This window comes from Ambystoma mexicanum, chromosome 8 (assembly GCF_040938575.1).
Source record: "Ambystoma mexicanum isolate Mex_15411 chromosome 8, UKY_AmexF1_1, whole genome shotgun sequence".
NCBI classification, from domain to species: domain Eukaryota; kingdom Metazoa; phylum Chordata; class Amphibia; order Caudata; family Ambystomatidae; genus Ambystoma; species Ambystoma mexicanum.
This window is the reverse complement of record NC_090929.1, coordinates 1077976647-1077992615: the sequence shown is the minus strand read 5'-3', so window position 1 is coordinate 1077992615 and position 15969 is coordinate 1077976647. Positions and strand designations below refer to the sequence as shown.

At 47.0% G+C, this 15969-nt stretch overlaps 1 long non-coding RNA gene across 3 annotated transcripts in view; it reads right to left on the bottom strand.

The window, feature by feature from the left end:
* Window positions 1–15595, bottom strand: part of LOC138472747 (uncharacterized) — a 732613-nt gene extending 717018 nt beyond the window's left edge. For all 3 annotated transcript variants that reach the window (XR_011268674.1, XR_011268672.1, XR_011268673.1), the window contains exon 1: window positions 14638–15595. This is a non-coding gene — a long non-coding RNA (uncharacterized lncRNA). The remainder of the gene's footprint in view (window positions 1–14637) is intronic.
* Window positions 15596–15969: the final 374 nt, after the last annotated feature.

Sequence of the window (15969 nt, the reverse complement as noted above, 5' to 3'; positions counted from 1 at the left end):
TGTTTAAGGTACATTGTTCCGCCAGGCCGCCCTTTCTCCGTGGTAGCCCTAAAGGTGTTTTAAATCCTTTAACTACTTGTGGGGTCGGCCGCCCTCTCTCGTAAAATTGTCTTTCACCTTGCATCTACCTCTTCAATATCTTTCTACTAAAGACTTGACTGAAGCTACAAGAACATTTTTGCTCCTAAACTCTTGGTCCTGTACCACTGACTCTGGCTCAGGCCTATTGACTCTGGCTGATTTGTTAGACCTGCTCTCACTAGATTAGTTTTCAATGAGAAATGTGTTGATGCACCTAAATCTTCTAAACCCCTCTTCCTTCCTACTGTTGTAACTTGTGGAGTGCCATTTTGCTCAGTTTTCATTCACTTATCTTTTGGTTAAAGTGTTACTGTGCATTACTTGTTCACAAAACTTCAGGGAATTGTTGCTAGGGGGTGTCTGAAGATATTTCGATTTAACTTGTACTTTCCCTCCCTTTCGTTGAATTGTTAGAGTGCCATTTGTAGTTGATTTTCACTGTGCCGTTTTGCTCAGTTTTCACTCTACCGCAAACGTGTCTACAATTGAATAGGGAGTTGTATATGCTTTTCTTTTGACTAAACTTAACTTACTTTATCAACTGTGATCTATGTGTTGGCTTAGAAGTGTATAAAATAAATATATATTCTCTTTTTAATGCAAAACTTTGGTCAGTGTTTCCTTGCTCCATAGTACTGTACTACCTATTGTGTCAACCCTGAATACTGCTCATCTCCCTCTTGAGATAAGTCTGACTGCTCAGCCACCGCTACCAACTAAATCTTTGTGGTACAGACTGATACCAAAGGGGATTTATTGCTCTCAACTGTAGTCCTAATCTGGGGTAGTGCTCCCTAAGTGAACTGCCCTGGATTCTGCCTAACACAGTCTCCATATGAGATATCTTCAACTCCTCCCTCAACTGTCCCCCAACACGTCCATTGAAATCTCGTAAGGGGTACTCAGAAGCTCAGGCTGATTTTAAGTTGTGGCCTTTCATTCTGTCAGGCTGAGTCTTGACCGTCGAACTGCCGAAGCTGCTGAGCCCCACCAGACCCTCAAAGGCATGGAACACTCAACTACTCCTTTCAACATCTAAGTATTCCTTACCCCCGGGGGAAAGGGGGAATTGGAGAAAATAAAAAAGAACAGACACCTTCCGGACCTCCGGACCCTCAGGATAATCTGCAGCAAGGGAGGGAAGCATAGGTTGACACAACATTTAACATATCATTTGCATCTGCATGTTCCCTGTATAAATATACAGCCACTTTCCCTAAGTACCTGTTTGTCCTCCGCCTCTTGCTTAGAGGATGAGAAGACCCTTGATGGGGAAAACTACTTTTTTGAACCTTGAATGTCTATTCCTTCACCACAAAGGATTCCTGGATCCTTTATAACAGCACATTAATAGTCACACATAGGTTGCTAACAAGGCTTGCTGAGTACCCCTTCACCAAAAGGGTTCACGCTGTGCTCCTTAAACCTTTAAGAACAATGCCGCTCCTCAGAAGACAAACTTTCAGTGAATATACTTTGAGATTCCAAAAGTTAGTGAACCTAATATGAGTTCAAAGAATCACATGCAGGATTTGTCTCTTTGTCCCTAAGTTCCTGTGCTCCTGTCTCCACGGAATGGCAAAAAAAGTCACTGTGCTAACCTAAAAGTACTTTTTACAAAAAACTGCTAAGCTAATTAGGGTTTCTGTGTTAGCGAACTGAATTTCCCTTTAATAGAATTATATTTATTGCGTAAAACTGGAAACATAAATGTTGCTCCTTCCCACTCTGTCCTAACTTGGAACAGAAGGGAAAGAAAAGCATCTGCTGAAACTCGCTTGTTGTTAGGCAGAATCCTGTGCAGTTCCCTTAAGGAGCACTCCAGAAGATTAAGACTACAGGTGAGAGCAATAAATCCCCTTTGGGATCAGTCTGTACAACAAAGATTTAGGTGGTAGCTGTGGCTGAGCAGTCATACTTAGCTCAAGAGGGAGATGAGCAGTATTCAGGGTTTACACATTAGGACTACAGCACTATGGGACAAGGAAACACTGACCAAAGCTTTGTATTAAAAAGTAGATATATTTTTATTTCATACACTTCTAAGAAAACACATTTATCACAGTCATCAAGCAAGTTAAAATTAAGTCAAGGAAAAATATACACATTCCCTATTTAAATTGTAGACCAAGTGAACCAGAGTGAAAACTGAGCAAAACGGCACAGTGGAAACTACACACAAGGGTTTCACTAACAATTTCTTGCAAGGGAGGGAAAGCACAAGTTATATAGAGATAGCTTCTTCTACACCCTATCAACACTTCCCATAAGTTTGTGCACCAGTTTAGGTCATCAGTATAGCATATACTTAAAGGAAAACTGAGCAAAATGGCATTTCACAAGGTTTAGCAATGGGAATAAATGGGTAGTTATAAGAAGCATAAGCACCAACACAGTTCAAATTGAGAATCAATCTAAAGAGGGCAGATCTAACAAATGTAGCCAGAGTCAATAGGCCTTTGCCAGAGTCAGTGGTACAGGGCAAGGGCCCAGGAGCGAAAGGTTCTTGTAGCTGCAGTCAGTTCTTTGGTTAACGATTTTGAAAAGGTGGATGCAGAAAGCGAAAGACAATGTTAAGAGAGAGGGCCGGCCGACCCAACAGGTAGGTGAAGGATTTAAAACACCTTTAGTGCTACCGCGAAGAAAGGGCGGCCTGGCGGAACAATGTACCTTTAAAATGAAGAAGTGGCTCCTGCAGTGGCGGTTGTTCGTGGTAGTTCCTGCAGTTCGGGGGATCCAGCAGAGGAAGAGAGGCTCTCGTCGTGGAGGAAGGTTCGAGTTACTGCACTACCCAGGGATGAAAGCAGCCGCGGTGCTGCCCGACGATAAAAAAGGTACACTCCTTTAAATCGCAGTCCGGGTGGACTGGTGCCTTGCTATCAGGTCCAGGAAGGCGATTGGCAAACTAGTTGGCCCCACCAGCTCAAGGGAAGAAGGCTCTTACAGATGAAGATCTCCTCTCGTCGTGTGGAGAAAAGTGGTGAGACGCTGCAGCAGGGCTTCACCGGTGGTTCAGTCGTTGCAGATGTCTTTGGCTTCTCTCCTCTTTGGCTTCTTAGTTCCAGTGGCGACGTCTTGCTCTTCCAGTCCTCAGGACCCTGCTTTTATGCAAAAAGAGCCCCATTCATACAGCCTAGCTGTCACGCACACAGTGGAGTGGTCATCTTGGCAGGAGACCCTCCAGCCTATCAGGATAGAGTGCGACATGGGTTGGGGAGGCAACCCTGTCCAGGGGTCCTACTCCCCCTCCCACACAACGGACCCACCCCAGACTCAGTGGCGCCGAAAGGAGGGCTTCTTGGCAGAAGCCCGCCAAAAGGACGAACAAAGGATCCCCGACCTGGGTTAGGAGTTTAGAGAAAGACACGAGAAAGAATGTATATTAAAGTTCTGGCAAATAAAACTTACCGGAGTAAAGTTAATAATAAAATAAACCGGCGGTATGTTAGAGGCTGTCAGAAAAAGTGGTAGCCTCGAACAATGGGAAAATCCCATAGGAAAATATTTGCGGTCGAATATTTATGGTAGTAACCACTGCCACCAGCCAGAAACTTTAGAGAGAGGGACTGTACGGTACCCTCTCGAAAATGAACATAAGAGAAAAACTATTAACCCTTCTCAGTACCTCCATAGTAAGATGGGTTGTACTGGTTAAGTTCATAACAATTGACTAGTAAAGTCAATTGGGGACTTTACATGCCCTGGAAGACAGTAGTCAGTCCCAGGGTATGGAGTCTAGGTTTGGGGGTCGCTACGACACCCCTGTGTCACTGCACAGAGGCTGCTGTGTAACACATGTGAATAAAGATGGTTCCTATGGGGGTGAGAAAATCCCATAGACATTAAACATAAAAATAGCCTAGAGCACACATAGCAAAAATGCCTAAGAGTGGGAAAAAGAGACTCACTCTTAGCAGGTAAAAAGAAACAAACCCTTCAAATCCAGCAAAGCTGCTGGGGGACACTATAGGTAAGGGAAATTAGCCATAGAATGAGAATTCTCCCTAACACTCGTTAATAAACCTGGTGCGTAGTTTAGCAATCATCAATTTTACAACAGCTGTTGCCTCCCTCCCTCTCCTAACATGAGAGACGGGAGAAAAAGAAACGAGGCGGCCGGCGACGGCAACCTTACAATTTATTTTATAACAAAAGCACCATTGCTTCTGATGCTGCACGCACAGCTGATCGAGATACCGATCAGAACTGCTTCCCGAAGCGAGATCACAGAGGTCAGGTGCCAGCAATGCAGTTACTCAATTTTATTACCACTAATAACACTGTGGGGAATCCAACAGTGCCTACGAGCTGCGCAAGCCGACTAGATTTCCTCAGCTCACAAGTCTGTGCTGGCGCACGCTCAGGCAAACTAAACGTTTACCCAAAATACATAAGTTTATACCTTAGGACTGGAATTCACACTCAAGGCAAATTAATTGTCCTTCAATAACTGAACGTAGTCTGGACAAAATAAAGTCTAAGGTTCCAAGACTTTTCTAGTAGTAAATAAGCATTTAAATGAATTTAAATGAACTTGGCACTTAGCTCAAGAAGACTGGTGGTAGAATGTTTACAGCTCTCAGTCTTTTCAGCGTACTGTTCCTTCCTGACTTCCTACTCCAAACTTTCCTGGTTCACGCAGATTGGCCCAAAGATTAGGCCCAATAATGGAAGCTCCCAAGTTTCTGTCCTGCTCAGCTCGTGTCTAACGATGAAAGGCAGTTGAGAATTCTTCCCTCCAAGACAAAAGGAATCCTCAACCAATCAGATCTCTAACCAGACCCTCCATCTTGGCTTGGGCACTTTTCACAGCTCTAGATACTAAGTTAAGGCATAACACTCAAAAACATAATGACACTCCCAGAAAAGGTTGTCAAACCTCCAATCCTCATATTTATTAGCATAGCCAGGCCATAGCAACCCTGACAGCCTTTCACTGACAGGGTTTGTCAAAGAAAAAGAGCAAGAGTCCGTGGACAGTTAGGCGGCAATAGCTGACAAATAAGTCCCGCAAGACAAAACATGCATGCCTGAAGCTGCCAGATGAAAAATGAAAGACAGCAATGTGTTGATAGCAGCTTCTCTGGGGTCCAGCTGTTTTGCTAAACACCAGTGACAGAAATGGAGCCATTTGCTCCTATACTGAGACCTGGTCGAAGGTTTTCTAGCCGCTTGGATAATACGCATATTATCCAGGGACAAATTGAAGCTTTCTAAAGATTTGAACTCAGGCACCAGGCCGCAAAGCTGAATGATTGTGGGGAGGGGTGACACATCTGCTGATCGCTCTGGTGAAGCAGGTCGGGAATCAGAGGAAGCCTGATTGGTGAGCAGACTGACAGATGCTGAAGCTCCGAAAACCAGAATCTGGCTGGCCAACAGGAGAGTGCAATTCGACGTGTTCCTGAGCTTGCATAGTGCCCGGTGAATCAGAGGAAGAGGCGGGAAGGCGTAGGCCCTTATGTTGTGCCACGGAATCTCGAGAGCATCCCCAAGGGAAGAAGCACCAAGCCCGTTCCTGGAAGCATAAAGGGGAAGTTTCCTGTTCAATGACGTCGCAAAGAGGTCCACTTCTGGAGTGCCCCAATGGTGAAAAGGTTCGGAGAGGATCTCCGTGTTCAGCTTCCACTCGTAGCTGACCACTGCTCGCCAGCTGAGAGAGTCTACTGTTACATTCAGCTGGCCTGAAATGTGTACAGCCAACAGCCAAACACTGTGCTGAATGGCCCATTCCCAAATCTGAATGGCTAGATCTACAAGGGGAGGTGACCTGGTACCCCCCTGCTTGTTGATGTAAAACATGGATACTGCATTGTCCGTGTGGATGCGGACCACCTTGTTCACAATCCCTGGCTTGAAAGCTGTAAGTGCCAGGGAAATTGCCAAAAGCTCCAGATAATTTGTGTGAAATTATCTGTCCTGCGGCGACCACAGGTTGAAAACCTGAAGATGATCAATCGTCGCGCCCCACCCGATAAGGGAGGAGTCCGTAGTAATGGTCACCTGAGGGGAGGGCTCCTCAAAGGGCGCTCCCACTGACAGATTGCTGGAAGAAGACCACCATAGGAGATCTGTCATCATGCAGGGTGGAACCAGAACCATATTGGTGTCCGGGTCCACTGCCTGAAGCCAGGAGCTCCGAAGAGCCAACTGTGTAAGTCGCATCTTGAGACGCGCAAGGGGAAGAGCAAGCACGCACATGGCTATGAGGCCCAGAAGCCTCTGGAACCACCAGGCGGACATGCTTTCCAACTGAATGAAGACTTGACACTTGGTTAACATATCTGCCATCCTGTCCACCGTCAAGTACACTCTGCAGTCGATCATGTTCCAACGGAAACCCAGGAATATCAGGTCCTGAGAGATCGTCATGGAGGATTTCCGCCAGTTTACCGACAGCCCAAGACTGAACAGGAGCTGAAGGAGAGACTGAAGATTGCTCGAGGTTTCACCGGACAAGGACTGTGCAGAAGCCAGTCGTCCAAATATGGATACACATGAATACCCTGTAGCTTTAAAAAGGCTGCAATGACTGACATCATCTTTGTGAAGACACGCAGCGCCGAGGTTAGACCAAAAGGGACAACTCGAAAAAGGTAGTGTTCCTCTCCCAGGGAAAACCGCAGATATTTCCGATGTGGGCTCCAAATCAGGATATGCATATAAGCATCCTGAAGGTTCACAACGCTGAGCCAGTCACCCTTCTGAAGAGAAGACTTTATTTGGCAGGGCGTAATCATTCTGAATTTCTCTTGGGGAAGAGAAAGGTTGAACTGGGAAAGGTCTAGAATGGTGTGCAGGCCAGCTTGGTTGGGTTTTGGCACCGTAAACAGATGAGAGTAGAAGCCCTCCCCTCGTTCCACGAGGGGAACGGGTTCTATAGCCTTACGATCTATAAGCTTTTGGACCTCAGCTGTGAGGGAGGGTGTCCCCGACTGCTGAAAGGAGGATTGAAGGGTGGGGAAGGGGGAGGGGCAAGCGGAAGCCCGCCCGAGCGTTGGGAAAAATCCACCAGTCGTCGGTGATGGTTTGTCACGCCTCCAGTTGAGATGAGATTCGTCCTCCCACGGGAGTCTCGTGCAAGTGCCCAAAAATATCATTTTGCAGACTTTTCGGCGGAGAGACTACCTGTCCGTGAAGAAGAGGCTGACGACCGAGAGAAAAACTGGCCACCTTGCTGCCTCTGGCGGAAGTTACCTGGCAGAGGATCAGTCCTGCGCGACCTGTGATCTTGGAACCCTTTAAAGCCTGAAGAGGATCGAGATAGGGACCCAGATCGCTGACCTTTGACTGGGGCCTTCACGAGCAGCGACAGAGACTTGGCAGTCTGCGTGCTTGCCTTAGTCTTGGTGAACTCGTCATCGTTGAAGAATGAAACAACTCTTTGCCATCAAAAGGCAGGTCCAGAACTTTATCTTGGACCTCCTTCGAAAACTTTGTTGCATGAAGCCAAGCCTGACGAGAGGTGTTTGCCCCCAGCATGAGGCCACAAGCCGAGGTGTCAACATGATGCGCAGCAGCCTCCAGCATATCCTGCGCCAACACTCTAGCGTCTGACAAGCCGCCTTTAAAGTCTTCTAACCTGTCGACAGGAATGAACTCCTGGAAGTCAGCCAAATCTCTCCACAGTTTCATATTCGCCGCCACCAGGATGAGCTCTGCGTTGGCCTGATGCAATTGCAGCACCGAATTGGCAAAAATCTTCTTGCCCAAGGAATCAAACAATTTGTCCTCCTTGGACAGAACTTGAGCTGCAGAGGCTGGCTTAGATTGCAGAGTGGCGGCCGCTACCACCGTCGAGGACGGGAGCGGGCATGACGCCAAGGCTACTTCCTCAGAGGTGTGAAGCCTGTAACGAGCGTCAATTATTTTATTTATTTGTATTTCTTTTATTTATGTGCAGCCCGGTGTGGGGTTTATCCCAGACCTTGCAGGCTTCGGCCAGGACATCCCTCTCTAGGAACCGGCCAGTGCGCTCCTGTGGAGACAAGGTTAGTGCCCCCAAAGGCACCCCTTCCTGCAGAGCGGGTGCCTCAGGCACTGGTATGTCAAGGAGTGACATCATGTCCAGTACCCTGTCGTGAAATGCTCAGACAGAGCGGGGCTGGTCCTCACTGTCCTGATCTGCCAAAGGGTCGTTTAGAGCATCCAGATCCCCCGACTGTGACGCGACAGGCGACAGATTGACATCACGCTCTGCTGAAGACTTGTCCACCGGTGACAAGGGAGGCAGAGACGGAAGAGCCGGAAGAGGGCTGGGAGGCAGAGGAGGTGCTACCGCCAGGGCAACAGGCGCAGTGACAGGAACTGTCGGGGCAAGCAACAGAGTCTGAGGGCAGATTTCCCTAGAGAGGCCCTTAAAGTACTCCCTCATGGGATCAGAGTTCATTAGACTATGACATTTCCCAAAAAAGGCATCCTCTGCCGAGACCTTAGGCGCCGGAGTGGGCAGAGGCCTCTCATGAGGAACATAACCCCACGAACGTAGAGAGGTGGGCTGCCAAGAGGGCCCACCACCAACCGGGTCTACATAGACCAATGGGGCAGATGTAGGAGGAAGCGAGACCGAATGTGGTAGTGGCATCTGAGCACGCCAGTCATAGGAAGGGCGGAACAGATTCACACTGTCGCATGGATAAGGTTGTCCACCTAAAAGAAGATTCCCAGCACCCGCCGACGATGGCGTGGGTCTGAGGGAAGAATCCAAAATGGCCACCGTAGACCACGCAGGAACGGCCACCATTTTGTGAACATCTGAGAACTGCGTCACATGTGTAGATGAGGCAGTTGACTCCACAGATTGGTCGGGGGACTTGACTGAAATGTTAGCCTTGACACAAGGATCCTCGGCAGAGCCCGTACTATGGGGCATCGGATGTTTACTGGACATCCTGTCCCTGAAATTAGCCTCCAAAGGAGTAACCTCTGCAATGCCGGTAACAGAGGAGTTACAGTCGATGACCTCTCCCTGTGCCCCCTCAACAGAACCGGTAACACTGCGAGCGCAGGAAAGTTGAGGAATCCACCTCACAGAAAAGACCTTAACAGGCCTCTCAGTTCTGTTGGTACACACCTTAGCCTCGTTAAGAGGAACCTCGGAACAGAGTCTGGTCTTAATAGCTCCCTGGAGAGGGGCCTCGAACCGTGGTTCGGTACAGAAAGCCTCAACAGAGGCCTCAGGGCGCACCCCGGTGTCTGCGTGGGAAGCTCCTGACGACCTCAGAGCGAACTCCGGTACCCATCTCCTCAGCACGACTATGCTGGCTATTAGCACCTGATCGGTGAACCTCGGATCGTGATCCGGTATAGGCAGTCCCCTAATGGAAACCCTTGGAGAAAACCCTAGTACGCCTATTAGGCCTGCAAGACACCTCAGGGAAACCCCCGGTAGCTGAGCTTTTTCAGCCCCTCCTGGCTCCCGGACCTGGAGGACCCCGGAAAGGAGTCCCCGGCTGGGGTGCCTTGAAAAGTAAGGAACTTACCGGGCGTCTCTTCTTTCCGTCGATGAAGAGTTGGAAATGCGGTGGAGGAACCTTCTGGAAGATCTCCTCCCACTGACGAAGACGACGTTGAAATGACCGGAGCGAAAAGGAGTCGCAGAAGAAACATGAGTCCCACCAGTTATCCGGTCCCAGACACTCCAAGTGGAGAGAATGGGGATCCGCCCTAGCGAAGCGGCACTCGCAAGAGGTACAAGTGGCAAATCCTAGACGCTCCGGCATAGACGGAGGACTATGTGACCGCAGAAACGGAGCGGGAGAGAAGGACAACAGGAAGGAAAAAGGCTTCCCAGTAATGCAAGTGCGTCCAGCCCCGACCGTACGGAGAAAAGGACTGAAGGGCAATGCGTGGGGCGGGGCTAAGAAGGGCGGGGTTATGACCGCATGCGGTACCCTGCGTAAAAAGAGAAGAAGGACACATTTTTCAATTTGATGCTTTTTTACAAAAAGTGCTCTGGTCCCGTTCCACAGGACAGAATGTCCCAAAAGTATGGAGGAAAGGGAACGGGATGTAAGAGTATCAAGTTTATTATTATTTCTGAATATTTACATTTTAAAAGTTACTTTGTGCTTCCTCCATAGCGTGTGAAAAAGGTGTTAGTGTAGCCCCGTTGTTTTGATATAAGGAAGCTTGCGGTAGTTAATCCAAAGTAATACTTTGTCGAGCTTGGAGCGTCTCGCTTCGCTCGCGCTGGTGGCCGCCGTTACCTTTTGTTTATGAGACCTCATCTTTATTGGTGTGGCTCGGTTTCCGTATAAACGCGGTGCACAGGAAAGTAGTTTCTCTCATTAACTGTAAGTGTTAAAGAAATGGATTTTTTCGGCAGCTCTCATATGAACTGGAAAGTGACTGGACTTATTCCGCCAGCTGCGGAAAAGACTTTCTCGGCGGATCTGTTGATGGACAGACGCTGTTACGCATGTACACAGCTTTCTTTACTCCGATTTGCTTTATCTGGGCATTCATGCGTACAAGATAGTTTTACACTGGACATATGGCGCATGAACAGAGGCTGTTTTCTCGTGTACTAACACTGCAGCGTTGTGCTCTCGCGTGGAACACTTTAAGGTGTCTGTCACAGAGGCATTTAGTGTATGTATGAACTCCAGATTCAAGGGCAACTGTTTTTAGGAAAAAATTAAGGTTTTAGAAAAGCAGGGAAGTTACAATATCCATATTTCCCCGCTTCTTTCAAAAACAGATACTTTGAGCATTCAGGAGAGCAAAGTAAGAAAGACTCTACGAATTGTTTATATTCTGTTACCCTTGGAGCAGTTTTAAACCAACTAAAGGAAATTGATGCTGAAGTCTTCTAGTAATGCTGAGATTCTGCAAACACTAGCACGTAAATACCTCCTATATAGGCAGTCGGTAGAGGAGAACCAGGTACGGTTTTCTGATTAGAATTGTTGTGGATGCAGAGTATCTATGAAGGTAATTTATGAGTTGTGATTTCAAAGGAATGTTATTTCTTCTCTTTCAATCTGCAGGTTCGAGGAGCCAAATATCGTATTCTGTTTTTTATTATTTTCTCCCATTTCCCTTTCCCTTTGAAGTGATCCATGCTTAGCTGTGTCACATCAGTTCAGTGTGTTTCACTTTTATGGGACTGTTGGGGTACAGCAGCTTCCGCGGACATTCTACTGAATTCAGAGCCTGACAGGTACATTTGCTCTCTGAAGCGGAAGTGTTGGCTTTAGCCATTTCCATTATTGGGATTTGGGGTTTAGCAGCTAGGGGATATAAAACCATGATCAAATTATCCTGGCTGGTGGTTAAAGGGCTTAATGAAACCTCACAAGCTTTAAAAAACCTCACTAGCTTTAAATGAACTGTTATTAGACAATGGACATTTTAGAAAAGCTATTTTATAAAATAGAGCGGCTATAGATTTTTTTCTTTAAAGCACAATTTGGGTTATGAAATGATGGAAGGTATGTGTTGTTTTGACCTGGGAGACAATTTCCCATCTATTGAAAAGCATATTAAAGATATTAAGGAGCTAGTTGCTCGAGTGACACAAGATCAAAATGAGGATTGGTGGGAAAACCTGTTTGCATGGATTCCTCAGGCACTACGTTCTGCTTTCATTTGGACGTTTGGAATTGCTATGGTAGTAATTTGTTTTTGTTGTTGTGCTTCATGTATTCCTAATTTGTGGAGATTGTTGCAACGCTTTTGGGTGTCCTCTGAACGCCCGTCAGGTTATGGTAGTTGAGTGTCCAAGGGATGGAGTGTAATGCTTGTGCGAAATGCGAGCTAGAACAACATGGCGTCGGCACGCAGCCATTTTGAAACACTCATTTCCCATCACAGTAATAAAAGCCTGCGTGTTTGCGGGCCTCGCAGAATAGACGAGCATTTCAGTAGCGAAAGCAGAGCAAGGTCACAGAGCGACATAAATATTATTGCTGAGTAGACTTGCTATGGAGAATAGTTATGGTATTGTCCACTGAAGGACGAATAAGGGAAGGGAGTTGGAGCATCCTGCAGGTGCATGATAAGGGGTTCTGGGAATGAATGCGAGGAGAGGGGCGCTGGGTTTTCCCACTCCTGACTGTTTTTTTTCACTCTCACCCTCTTCCATTTGTGATCTGCTCTTCGGCCAAGGGCAGACCCAACTGAGAAGGGCGGGGAAATGCCCCCATAAAGAAGAGGGCATTATGCGGAAAAGTGTTCGAATTTGGACCCCCGGGTGATGCAGTCTTGCTGAGAGGGAGGATGCTCCGCCTCAGACACCGTTAGCACGAGTGATCTCTTTGCTTCCTGCTCGGGGACTAAGCAGTGTTGTAGTGGCCAAGATGAAGGTGTCTTTGATGTCTTTACTAACAGTGATGCCATTTTTATCCATCTTTCTATGTATCTAGGTGTATGTTTATGTATGCTAAGTTCATATATACATATATTGTGTGAATAAAGGCCTATAACGAGCCATTTGTTTTAGTATAACGATTAGTGTATGTGTGATTTCTTGCTTGTCTGAGTGCAATAACTTGTTTTGCCTGTGGGCGGGGAAACGTAAGTGTAAGTGTTCTCCTCACGTGGGCAAACAAAAGCAAAACAACAATCTCTGCCTCAACACCTGTAAAACTGAGATCCTTCCCATCAGGACCCCTGCTCCCTCCTTCTTCACTCCACACTGGCCTTCCTCCTTGGGCTCTCCCCTGCGCCCTCTTCGGAAGCCGGAAATCTTGGAGTCATCTTCGACTCCTCACTCTCTGTCCTCCCTCACACTCAGGACATCGCCAAGAAGTCCCACTTTCAGCTCTTCCTTCTGAAAGGAATTCTCCCTTTTCTCACTTTCCCACAGAGGCTCAATGTGACCCAAGCCCCGGTTCTCTCTAGGCTTGACTATTGCAATAGCCTCCTCCTGAATCTACAATCTTCCACTCTGTGACCCTCCAGCTAATCCAGAATAGGGCAGCAAGACTTATCCTTGGCCTTAAGCCCAGGAACCGCATCTCTCTTGCACTAAAAAGTCTTCACTGGCTCCCAGCTGATGCACAGATTAAATTCAGATCCCTCTGCATCATCCACAAGGCGGTCTGGGCCTGGGGATAACACTATCTTCAACTTTATCATACTAAATACTCTCCCTCTAGATCACTATGCTCCTCTGGCTCCAACTCTCTGTGTATAAAGCATTTTACAAAACAGAAGGCAGGTGGTTGTTCACTTTCCTCAGCTGGCTCCCTGCTATGGAACAGCCCCCCCCCTCCCTCTGCACCTTGAGCAGGATCTTAAATTCCAGAAGCTCCTTAAGACTCTCCTCTTTACCTTCTCCTTCCCTTCTTCTCTCCCCTGCTAACCCCACAGTTGCTGTGATTGGTGTTCTGGCCCCTTATGCATCCTTGGGGCCCTGACCGCCCCACCCAATTGGCCTAGTTTCTGTGTATCCTCTGCACTTACACCCTCTGCCCTGGAGACTCGTACTTACACCCCCCACGGCTCCTGGCCAGGTTGCACACATCACCCTGAGCACTTCATCTGTGGCTCACCCATGAGCTCAAACTCCCCAGCACTTACCCCCCTGCCCTTTTCCTTGCTGCACTTGCACGTTCTGAATACTCACATGGCATAGTAGGTTCGACCTTTTTCCTTCCTCCCACCCCCTCTGCTCTTAAATTGTGTTTTTATGTATTGTGTTTTTATGCATTTCAATGTACCTCCCACCCCTGCTCCCTCCGTTGCCCTGTGGGTGCTTTGAAACAGTAGTGTTTTATTGTATAAGCGCTTAACAAGCAAACAATAAATCAAATCAAATCATATGATTCCAGAGCACCAGCATTCTAGGAACATTCCTAGGTTTCATGTAATTATGTCCCTGCAAACATGTTGCCTGGCAAAAAAGTTGCCAAAAAATGGCTGTTTTTTGCAGTGACATTACAACATTGAACATGCGGGGGGGGGGCTGCAGCCCTCAAAACCTGCACAACCCCTGCTACCCTTGACCCCATATATATGGTCACCATATATAATGTCCCCACAACCTTTTCCCGGCAACGTTATGTATGGCGACCATATATATGGGGATAATATTACCGGATACCCATTCCTAGCAGAGTGGTGAAGAGATTCCTGCAGTGTATGGACTTTTTGCAGGGTCATTGAAGAAAGCCTTTGCCAAGCATATGGGTTTCAGTCATCTTTTCAATTTCTTCTTGCACAGGTTCACAGAGGCACTTCAGTGATCTACCCTGCAAGTACATAGACCACTGCCTACTATGATTATCACTGATTCAAAATAGACACTAAACATCTCCCTAAGAACCTTCTGAAACAACACTTTGTGAAAGGTAAGGCAGATTTCAGGAACAATCACAAACTTGTGGGACAATATTGCAGTACAATTATGCATTTATAAACTAGTGCACTGAAAACTGTACATACAAAACAGCCCAGGTGTGTGTGACCCACCTACCTCCTTCTTGTATTAATATTTGCCGTGATTGTCCAACAAATAAATGTAGCCAACCCTCACTACATAAGGATTCCAGAACCACCACCCCAGTGATTCCCATGCACTTCCTCTGCCCTTTTGATTAGAACGCTTACCATAACTTCTATCCAGTTTCTTTCTAGGATATCGCAAGTAGCCGTTTCAGCTGGGTGTCTTGAAACAGAAGAGGGTCCCGCCCACATCTCTGGCCGAGAGAAGGTAGGGAGATATTTTCACAGGAACGCATGGCATGTTGAGCAGTAGTTTCTTAAAATATTGGCATTAGAGCATGCCTGCACAAAGGAAAATTGCTGTTCTCTTTTTTTCAAAGGTATGCAAAAAAGTCTTGAAGGAGAAAAGTCCCCCGGATGACGAGGGGTTGACTTGGCATCTTGAATGGGATCAATTTGGTTGCACTGCAGTGGAACCATCTTTAACTTGTTTCATTTCAAACAAAACGTGTTATTTTTCTGAGATAGGTAAGGCTTTTGGGCAATTACCCTCTGTGGCTAATTTCTCATGATAGACAAGGTGCATGTATCATTGGCCAATGAACTTCAGAGAGTGCTTTTTCAGTGATAAATAGAACAGGAGCAAGTCTTTTTGGGGCTACGGTCACATTTTCTACTTGAGACAGAAGGAAGGTATGTACTAGTGGGGCATATGTCAGAGACGAAACTATTTCTTTTGGAGGGAATGTGAACGTGAGAACTCTTGGGGGAGGCAGGACATGATTCCCCTGGAGAGGAAAGAGGGCTGTTTGATCTGGAGCGAATTGTGTGGGGACAACTGTACACAATGGCAGGCTCTGGGAGATCAATATCCTCCAGGGGGTAAGCACAGGAGTCATTCTCTAGGAGAGAAGCAAAGGCAGCAGCATGCTTGGAGCACAAACTACGGGTATAACCTGAGAAAGGAGAAGAGTCTGTATTCCCTAGGGAGTAAGCATTGCAGTCAGTAGTCTCCATGTCAGAATAAGCATTCGTCGGAAAGTTAGTTTTCGGTGAGGTATACCCTGAGGAGTCAATATTTTCAGGCCAGAAATCATGCCAGCTGTTAGACCTTGAGGAGGAAGATGAGTCTGAACACTCTAGTGGAGAATAGGTACTATCATTTTCATCTAACATACTTCTAGACCAAGCATAACTTGCAGAGAGAGAGGGGTAAGCATTCATTGGGGAGTCATTATCGAGGTCAGTGCTCTCTGATGAGGAATCAGAAAGGATATCATTCTTGAGACAGATAGAACAGGTACAGGTATGATTTGAAGAGTAAGCACATGGATCAGTACTCCTGGACGCAGAAGCAAAAACAGATCCTTTCCCAGTGGGGATAGTTTTTGGTGAGTAAGCACAGGGTTCATCAGTACTATCTATGGTAGACCCGTGTGAATCACTTGTCTCAGTACTCTTAGTATGTGATGGGTAACCACAAGGGTCAGTATTAAT